Source organism: Theobroma cacao, chromosome 3 (assembly GCF_000208745.1).
Source record: "Theobroma cacao cultivar B97-61/B2 chromosome 3, Criollo_cocoa_genome_V2, whole genome shotgun sequence".
In the NCBI taxonomy this organism is placed as follows: Eukaryota; Viridiplantae; Streptophyta; class Magnoliopsida; order Malvales; family Malvaceae; genus Theobroma; species Theobroma cacao.
Window position 1 is genome coordinate 6,796,508 of NC_030852.1, and position 11,160 is coordinate 6,807,667.

Here is an 11,160-nt window from a genome sequence, read left to right on the forward strand (position 1 = left end):
GGTAAGCTAGGTATCAAGGAGAATTAAAGAAATTCTAACTTACCTAGCTTGTTTCCTTGATTTCTTCACTTTTTCTTTGAATTTTCACCTAGGTTTTCTTGTTTTTCCCTTTGTTCTTCCTTTGTTCTTGTTGCTGGTTGCCTAGGCCGACTATGGTGAGAGAATTGGGGATTTAATGGGCTGATTTTCTATAAAAAATAATAAAATAATCAAGCATGCCATGTGTCACATGCTTATTGGCCCAATTTTTTTTAACTTTTTGACTTTTTCTTCTTAATTTTCGACCACAAATATTCTGGTATTTATCCAATCCAACCACAATTAAAATCCCTTGGTCTTGACAAGTGCTGGGGTGAAAAATTTACAGATTTACCCCCGAAACAGAAAAATTACGATTTCACCCTTATACTCCGAAATGTACCGGAATCACATTATTTCTACTTTTCAACCTCAAATAACACTAATATTGATCAATATTAACCAAATGGGGCAAAAATTGTTTTATAAAAATTCTCGTTTAGTCCTCTAGTGGCAAAATTACAATTTTTCCCTTGTGCTCTAAAAATACCGAGAATCATAATTTTTCACTGCAAAACATCATTTTATACTCCAATAATCATAATTATATTTTATATAATTATTCTTGGTCAAATGTGATCAAATCTTGGCTAAAAATCTCCATTTTATCATCAAATGGTAAAATGACCGTTTTGTCCCTAATCGGTCAATTTCCTTGATAGACTCCAAACTGGACCTTGAACTCCGAATCACTATTCTAAGTCATTCTGTGGGTTTCAAAATTTTCAAATTCCTCTTAGAATTTCTATTTGAACTAGTTCAAGGCTTGATTTAACTTAGTTGTACCACTCGGTACAATACCGTCTTTTAATCGAGCTTGACAGGATCTCACAACTACTATCTGAGGCACAGTTCCTCTAGGCATTATACATTACTTATGAACATTTACTAGTCTAGGCATAGCTTTTCTAGTCACATGTAGCATATGCATATAAAACATAACATACATACTATCACAAGAAGTATATATGCACATCACAATCATGATGCTTCTAATTCATAAAATTCCCCACTCACATGACGCTTTACACTTACAGCAATCAATTTAGATTCTCCTTGTTCTACAACTACTTTCAACTTAGCAGCAAGCTCATGCCTTAATTCCCCTTACACAAGTATATACGAAACATCAATTATTATTTCTCAAGTTTCAACAAATTTCTAACATTTCCAAAATAGCTCAATTTCTAATTATTCAACATACAAGCTTAAATTCCTTTAATTTTTCAGCAAAAGTACTTAATTCTTACCTTGGGTGCTGGTTTGGCTCACTTAAGTTCCAAACTTCCAACAACTTCAAACAACTTCAACCACCAAAGCTGGAACAATGAAATTTTCAATTTATAAATCGTTTAAATTAAAAACCAATTGGTTAAAAAGCTTTAATCTTACCTTTAGATTGATTTTTTAGGATCAAAACGACTTCTCCAAGCTTCAAAATTCGAATGTGAGATGTGGGGATCTTAGGGCAACAAAGAGCTTGTTTCTCTTTTGTTTTCCAAATGGGTGGACTACCTAAAGCCTTTTTTTTTTTTGCAAACTTGTGTGCATCTATCGATAGATGGCATGCATCTACCGATAAATCCCACATAATTTCAACATTTTACCCTCCATTTATTGATAGATTTTTTGAGTCTATCGACAGATGGTGCACTGGACATCTTCTCATCATCCTCGTGTTGTTTTCTATCAATAGATTCCACGAATCTATCGATAGATCATATCTTAATTGCCTTGCATCACTTGCTGGTGGCTATCTATCGATAGGTTATGCAGATCTATCAGTAGATTGTGTTCCAAATGCTTTCTTTTAACTCACGCGTAGACATATATCGATAGTTGTTATGAATCTATCAATAAATGTTCTTTAGTTTGTTGTAATTCTGTTTCTATCTTTCATTTTGTTGGTCCTTATAATATGTGCTAGAGGGGGGTGAATAGTATAATTTGGCTCTTAACAATATTGAAAACTAATTTTCAGAACTTAAGAAAATAAAAACGAAGTATAAGATGCACAGTAATTTAGAGTGATTCGGTCCAAGACCTACATCCACTACCTTGATCACCCAACCAAGGATTTTTTCACAAATCTACTATGAACCGGTGAAATTCACAAGCTTTCATCAAGCTTTACAATAGCTTTTACCAGGCTCAACCAAAACCTTTTACACTAGTTTTTCACGGACTCAACTAAAACCCCAAGGTGGTTTTCCAAGGCTCAACCACAACCTACAACAATCAAGGTATCCCAAGCTTGAATAATCCCTTAGAGTGACTTTCTCACTCTAAGAATACAAGAGAAGTAGTAAAAGAAAGTACCTATGATCATTGGTTGATCTGATTGGTACAAGATTGAGTGTTAAATACAAATGCAAAGAGTAGGCGTTTAAGTGCAGACAAGTGCAGTGAAGCTTTTCTGGTTTTTCTACTTTCAATAGCTCAAATCTCATTCAAGGCTTCAAAAAACTTGTTTCTAATTGTTGGAAGACCCTTTTATACTTGGAAATGCAACTCTGATGGCAGTTTGTTAGTTTATGGCCGTTGAAAACAGTTGAGGATGAGTTCTAGCCGTTAATCTGTCTTGTAGTGCTCTGGTTCAAATTGCAGACAGAGAGCTCTTAGTCGACTAACTTAGTCGATTAAGTTGATTCTATTTCTGGTTTGCAGATCTTGGCAGAGAGCAGTTAGTCGACTGTCTTAGTCGACTAAGTTGATTCTATTTCTCAAACTCTTCAGCCCGTCATTTCTCCAATTTGAAACTTTGACCAACCAACATTCTTCCTTATTTCACCAATAAGCTTCCTCTTTGTTAGACAGTTACATCTTGTTGATTTTATCCTTCTTTTTCTATCAAAAATACTCTTTGAAAAGTTAATAAATTAATTTCATATATTAATTTCCTACACACTCAAGTAAAGGTATTAGACACACATAAATGGGAATATTTTATTATCATCAAAAACTAATGGAGCCAACATATTTATCGATAGACTTAGAACATTTATCGATAGATCATGTTTAAACTTTCAAATTTTCACAATTCCAACCCTCTAATTTCATTTCTCTAAGTCCTTTATATATTTTTATTCTCATGACCTTCTCATTCAATCGTATTGTGCTCAATAACAACGCATATATTCATTATGTAACTTCAAATTCTCAATCCCACACAACTCATCATTCATATTTTAACCTAAGTATCATACTCAAGTGTCCAAGTGCCAAATGATAACTCTATTATATAGAGTTATCTTGCACATTTTTTAGGCATAAAAATATCTAAGTCCTTATGTTTTTAATTTGATTTTAAGTAGTTTTCATGTTATTCATTTATAAGTTTAATGCATGTTGAATCATGTTTATTTCAAGTAATTTTATTTCAATTTCATATTAAAAGTTCTAATGGTAGCCTCTACTGATTTAGTCCTTTATTATTGAAGGTTTTCAAGTGCATGGAGTTTAATAGGCAATGAATTATGCAAGGTGGCTTGAGGCGTCTCTTGAACATATAATAGTATTTTGAGCATAACTCACATTACAGAAATCTAATTGGAGTGATTCTTGGATCATTAGAGAGCTAAGAGGAAGGCCTTCAACTTTCATGTTTATTACTGTACCCAGTTCTAATCGAATCATAGTCAAAATTGCATTGAAAAAAGTTAGACTACTATAGTCTACATACAACAAAACAAAAGACCCAATGCCACGACTTCACACTTCTAGCACCGCAACGCTAAGTCTCACTTTGCATTTTGGCATTGCAAAATAGAGAGCATGGCATCACAGCACCAGCACGATTTTTCAATTTTTTGTAATTTCGATTTTTTTTAACTTTAGGGCTTTAGAAGAAAGTATAAATAGGACTTCTCAAAAGAGAAAAAGAGAGGAGAGCGGTAACTTTTTCAAAGAACAAAGAATGTTCTACACAAGAGAAAAACATGAAGAAAACAAGAGGATTGAGGATCGTAATCAACAGAGAATTGTTCTTCACTTTAGTTTTGTTTTTCTTTCTTTTTCTTTTGCAGTAAACATGAATTATTTTCTTGAGAAAATGTTGTTTGCTCCATAAATGATGAACTAACTTATTTTTCTAAGATTGTGGTGGATTTCAACATATAATCTAAATATTTTGTTTCTCTTTTATTTATTATAAATGGTTATGGTGATATTTATTCAATTCTACACTTACTATCTTTGATTGTCTGAGCAACAATTAATTGGTTATGAAAATCTAAATGAAACTTGACAAAGTACTTTTAGATTAGATTAAGTTTTGAATAGCTTGTGTTCATGTCACTTAGAAATTAGGTTGATCATTTTAGCAATTAGGGTAAACATAAATGCCACATGCAATCAAATTAAAACACTTGCTTAATGAATTATATTTAATTGATTACTATAGACGTATAGTGACCTATTTAAGTTAGATATGTGTATAAGCATCTTGATGGAGACTTGTACATAAGTTTGGATTCTAAGCTACTAATACCACCCATGAATTTAAGTATTAAGAGAAATGTATTCCAAATAAAATGTTGAATGAACCCATGATCCTAGGCCTTTAATCTATTTCTTTTTGGGTAAATTTTGAATCTTCTTTTTTTAGTTGAGTGTTTAATTGAATTTAGGTTTTTAATTAATCTTTCAAAAATTGAGTTACTTGGATAAAATTAGTTTGTTACTTAGTGAGAATTTAGGAGTAAATCCCCGTGGGATACGATATTGGACTTACTTCTATATTACTTGTTCGATACGTATACTTGCATGTATTAAATCGACAACATCAAACATATGCACAAATTTATTAAGAGCCTTTAAACATGTCCATATTCATGGTCATTCACCCACAAACATAAACAGATCAACCTCCCTAATTTCATAATCATATATATTAAAGTTCAAATTAGTTCATCAAATAGCTTAGCTTTCATACATAGTCAACATCGAGATTAAGGGTGTTACAATAATGCTTACCCACTAGTTGTTATCTTGTTTTCTTTTGGTTTGTTTATATTTTTTCATTTTTCTATGTTTGATTTTTGAGGAATTTGAATGTGATATATATTTATTTATAATTTCTCTTACTTTTTTAATTTTGTATGGTTATGGTGTTTGTTTGCTCTAAGGCTTTTGTTTTTTATTTTTGGGTTTTAAAATTTTTTTGCCTTGTCAAATTGACATTGTGTTTTTGTTTTTGCATTGTAAATTTGCTCACTTGCTTAAATTGTTACAGTTTGGAGCTTACATCTTTTTTAATTAATGCGTTTTTGTTGAATTTTGTTACTTGCATTTATAGGTTTTCTTCTATATTTTAAATTTCTTTGAGCTTTAATGTGGTAAAAGTATTGTTTGGCTTGGTTTTTCCTTTTTACTTTGGGTTTTTTGTCTGCTTAGCTTACTTTCTTCAAATCTTGCACTATAAACTAAACCCATCCTACAATAAGGGTGAACGTGGAGAAGAGCATCAACTTAACTGTCATCTCATGGATTGAATATGTTGAGGTGTTCTTTGTTTTTGTATTGCTCATGTTTATTTGATCTTTGTGCTTTCCTTTATCGTTTGCTTCTTTTTCTTTTTATTTATTTTGTATTCATGTTGTTTTTTGTTTGGTTTAATCTTCTGTGTCTATTTTATTAATTTATTCATGTTGTTCATTTATTGATTCTATATATTGGTTTATAACTTTTTTAGACATTATCTTGATTTGTGCAAGATTTCTGTTAAGATGCAAGGATTTGTTAGGTTATTATGGAAATGAGTGAAGTTATTTTGTCTTATTGCTTTTATCGCTTTCTTTTTGTTGAGGTTGTTTTTGGTTTTTTTAGAAATTTTGATGGGTTTTTGGTTCTTTCTCTTTTGGATCCTTTTAGAATTTTTTCTATTGTGTGTCTCATTTTGCTTGCTCTTTCACTCTTTCTAACTTCTTCTTTTCGTTTCACTTTTCCCTTTTGTTTTCCATTGTTGTGGATTTTTTGGATTTTGATATTTGTTTTTCTTTTTAATAGTGGATTTAGTGTTAGTTTTTCTTTCATTATGTTTACTTGCAAGTAGTTCTTTTTTTTCTTTTAGTTTGTTTATTTTTTTTATTTTTTAGGAATCTACATGTAATGTATATTTATTTATGATTTCTCCTACTTTCTTTAATATTTTATGGTAGTGGGTTTTACTTGCTTTAACGCTTTCGTTTTTATTTTTTGGGGGGTCTTTTAAATATTTTTGCCTCACCAAATTGACATCGTGCTTTTGTTTATGCACCTTAAATTTGCTCACCCATTTAAATTGTTACAGTTAGGAACTAACATGTTTTTCAATTGATGCGTTTTTGTTGAATTTTTTTACTTGCATTTGTGAGTTTTCTTCTGTATTTTAAATTTAGATAAATTACTCCTACCTTCTTAAATTTTAATCAAAATTCAGTCTGGGTCCATTAATATTGAAAATGGACGGTCCATCCCAAAATAATATATGATATTTACGCCTACCTCTCTAAACAATAAATATCATATATTATTTTGGGATGGACTATCCATTTTTAATATTAATGGATCCAAACTGAATTATGGTTAAAATTCAAAAAAGTAGGCATAATTTACCTTTTAAATTTCTTGAGGTTTTAAAGTGGTGTAAGTATTGTTTGGTTTGGTTTTTCCTCTTTACTTTGGGGTTTTTGTTTGCTCAACTTGCTTTCTTTAAATTTTGCACTCTAAACTACACTTATTCTACAATAAAGGTGAACATCGAGAAGAGTATCAACTTCAGTGTTGCTGCATAAATTGACTATGTTAAGGTGTTCTGTGTTTGGGTATTGCTCATGTTCATTTTTTTTTTTTTTGTGCTTTCCTTTATTGTTTGCTTTTTGTCTTTTTTATTTATTTTATTTTCATGATGTTTGTTATTTAATCTTCAGCTTCTGTCTTATTAATTTATTCATATTGTTCATTTATTGATTCTATATATTAGTTTATAAGTTTTCAAAACATTATCTTAATTTGTGCAAGGTTTCTATTGGATGTAGGGATTTGTTTGGTTATTATGAAAAGGAGTGAGGCTATTTTTGTCTCATTGCCTTTATTGTCTTCTTTTTGTTAAGGTTGTTTCGGTTTTTTGAAAAATCTTAATGTATTTTTGGTCTTTTCTCTTTGAGATCCTTTTCGAAATTTTTCTACCATGGGTCTCCTCTTACTTGCTCTTTCACTCTAACTTTTTTTTCTCAATTTCACTTTTTCTATTTGTTTTCCATTGTTGTGGGTTTTTAGATTTTGATATTAGGTTTTCTTTTTAACATTGGAATTTGCGATAATTTTCCTTTCATTATGCTTACTTATCGGTTGTTCTCTTTTTTTTCTGGTTAGTTTTTGTTATTTTTATATATTTTCTTTTTGAGTAATCTGCATATAATGTATATTTATTTATGATTTATCCTACTTTAATTATTTATGGTTGTGGTTTTTGTTTGCACTGAAGCTTTCATTTTTATTTTTTTGGGGGGTTTTAAAACTTTTTTACCTTGTCGAATTGATGTCGCGTTTTTGTTTTACATTTTAAATTTACTCAACTACTTAAATTATTATAATTTGGAGCTAACGTGTTTTTCAATTAATGCATTTTTGTTGAATTTTTTTACTTGCATTTATGGGTTTTTTTTGTATTTTAAAATGTTTTAGGCTTTAATGTAGTGAAAATATTGTTTGATTTGATTTTTCCTCTTTACTTTGGATTTTTTATATGCTCAACTTGCTTTCTTCAAATCTTGTGCTCTAAACTACAACCATCCTACGATAAAGGTGAACGTGGAAAAGAGCATCAACTTAATTGTCGCCACATGGATTGATTATGTTGAGGTGTTCTTTGTTTTGTATTGCTTATGTTTATTTGTTCTTTATGCTTTCTTTTATTGTTTGTTTCTTCTTTTTTTGTTTTCATGTTGTTTTTTGTTTGGTTTAATTTTCAATTTCTATTTTATTAATTTATTTATGTTGTTCATTTATTGATTCCATATATTGGTTTATAAGTTTTTGGGACATTATCTTGATTTGTGCATAGCTTCTATTGGGATGTAAGGATTTCGTTGATTATTATGGAAATGAGTGGAGTTGTTTTTATCTACTACCTTTATTGCCTTCTTTTATTGAGGTTGTTTTTAATTTTTTGAAAATTTTTAATTGAATTTTTTTATCTTTTCTCTTTGGGATCCTTCTAGAATTTTTTCCACCATCAATCTCCTCTTGCTTGCTCTTTCACTTTTTCTAACTTCTTCTTCTCGGTTTCACTTTTCCATTTTGTTTTGCATTGTTGCCGATTTTTCGAATTTTGATATTTGGTTTTCTTTTTAACAGTGGATTTTGTGTTAGTTTTTGTTTTATTATGCAAACTTGCAGGTTTTTCTCTTTTTTTCTTTTAGTTTGTTTATTTTTTTATTTTTCTTTGTTTTCTTTTGATGAATCTACATGTGATGTATATTTATTTATGATTTCTCTTACTTTTTTAATTTTTTATGGTTATGGTTTTTGCTTGCTTTGAGGCTTTTGTTTTTATTTTTTCTTTTGGGTTTTAAAATTTTTTTACCTCGCAGAATTGACGTTGTTTTTTTTATTTTGCACCTTAGATGTGCTCACATGTTAAATTGTTACAGTTTAAAGCTAACGTATTTTTTAATTGATGCCTTTTGGTTGTATTTATTTAGTTGCATGTATTGGTTTTTTTTTTTTGTATTTTAAATTTCTATGGGCTTTAATGTGGTGAAAGTATTGTTTGGTTTGATTTTCCCTTTTTAGTTTAAGTTTTTTGTTTCCTCAACTTGCTTTCTTCAAATCTTGTGCTCTGAACTATACCTATCCTACGATAAGGGTGAACGTGGAGAAAAACATAAATTTAATCGTCGTCGCATGGATTGACTATGTGAAGGTGTTTCTTGTTTTTGTATTACTCATGTTCAGTTGTTCTTTGTGCTTTCCTTTATATTTTGCTTTTTTTTCTTTTTCATTTATTTTGTTTTAATGCTATTTTTTGTTTGGTTTAATATTTTATCTCTGCTATATTAATTTATTCACGTTGTTCATTTATCGATTCTATATATTGGTTTATAAGCTTTTGAGACATTATCTTGATTTGTTCAGGGCTTCTGTTGGGGTGTAAGGATTTGTTTGGTTATTATAGAAATGAGTGAGGCTATTTTTATCTTATTACTTTGATTGCCTTCTTTTCGTTTAAGCTGTTTTCTATTTTTTGAGAAATTTTGATAGGTTTTTGGTCTTTTCCTTTTAGAATCCTTCTAAAATTTTTTTTGTCATGAGTCTCCTTTTGTTTGTTCTTTCACACTTTCTAACTTTTTCTTCTCAGTTTTACTTTTCCTTTTTGTTTTGCAATGTTGTGGGTTTTTTTATTTTGATATTTGATTTTCTTTTAATAGTGAATTTTATATTAGTTTTCCTTTCATTATACTTATCTGCAAGTTGTTATCTTTTTTTCTATTAGTTTGTTTAATTTTTTTTGTCTTTCTATGTTCGATTTTTGAGGAATCCGCATATGATGTATATTTATTTATGATTTCTTTTACTTTTTTTAATTTTTTATGGTTGTGATTTTTGCTTACTTTGAGGCTTTCATTTGTTTTGGGGATTTTTAAATTTTTTTCCTCGCCAAATTGACGTCACGTTTTTGTTTTTGCAACTCCAACTTTCATTTTAACACATAAAGGAAAATTAATTTACTAGATAATTTTAATTTAAAATAATCTGTTATAATCATTTAGTTATCTGGTTTTATTTGAAGATTAGATTTTGGAGGGACATTTGAGAGTAATTGGAGCGCCATGTTAACAATTCAATTGGTTGACACATGGTGCTTCAGTTTTGAGCTAAGTGAGTTGGCCTTTGAGCTGAGTGAGAGTTGTCACCGTGAGGGGTTTCTTTTGTGGGTTTCGATCATAACTAGGTTTTGCTTTATTTTTTAAACCTTTTTTTCTTTTGTCTTTTCTCTTCAATATCCAAAACACTCATTTTCTTTAGTTTTTTTGCCTTTTTATTTTTCCTTTTTTATAGCCTCAAGAAGCTTTTCTCTGTGCTTTGTGCTTCTTTCTCTTTGTTGTTTTCTTTATTCTTTCTACTATTTTTTTCAGGTTTTCTCTCATTTTTTGTTTTTTGGTTTTTGCTTCTTGTTTTCTATTTGATGTTTTAAAAGCTTTAAAAATAGTGGGTGTTTTCCCTTTGAGATTGTTTTTGTCTTATCTTTTTTCTTGATCATTTTTCTTTTGGTTTGTTGGATGCTTTTGCTTTTAATTCGAATTTTTTTCTTCGTCGTTCAACCTGTTTGCATTCATAGTTTTGTTTAGCTATTTTTTGGTTATTTTAGTGTTTAGTTTTTCTTTGTGTTATGTTGGGTTTATTTTGACTGTTAAATTTTTAGTTTTTTTCCATCAACAATATATTTTTTTTAATGTCAAGTTTGTTTTTTGCCTTGCATTTTCATTTTATTAGAGTAATATGCACTTTCCTTTTCCTTGGCTAGATCAAGACAAGGAGGGGTTCGAGAGGGTGGGGATTTAGAGTTTTTTGCTCTATTGTTTTAGTTTTCCTTCCTTTTTACTCTCAATTCAATCAGTTTTCTTGCTTCTTCTGTTTTTTCTTGCCTTTCGTGTTACAGCTTTTTCAAGGTTGCAGGTGTGACTTCTGTTTTTCCTTTACTATTTTATTTTTTTCCTTTTTCATTCCTTTCTTTTTTCTTGGCTTTCAGTGTTGTAGGCTTTCCTCATTTTGATCCATTCTTTTCTTTTCGTTCGTGGTTTTTGTTTCTATCGTCTATATTTTTTTGCAAGTTATGGTCAATTCGCTTCACCTTTTGGTATTTGAAGGTTCATTTCTTATTTTTTTTTTGATCTGCCCTTTTATTGTTGAATTAGTTCTTTTCTTTAGATGTGTGGGTTTTCTGATGAATTTCACTGTATCTTTTTCCAAGTTGTGCTTTTTTATATATTGTTTCAAGTTTTTGTATTTGATTTTTTGTTGTTTTTATCTGTGAGTTTTTTTATTATATTTGGTTGTGCTCATTTTTTTTTGTTTCATGTGATGAACGCATCGCTCTCT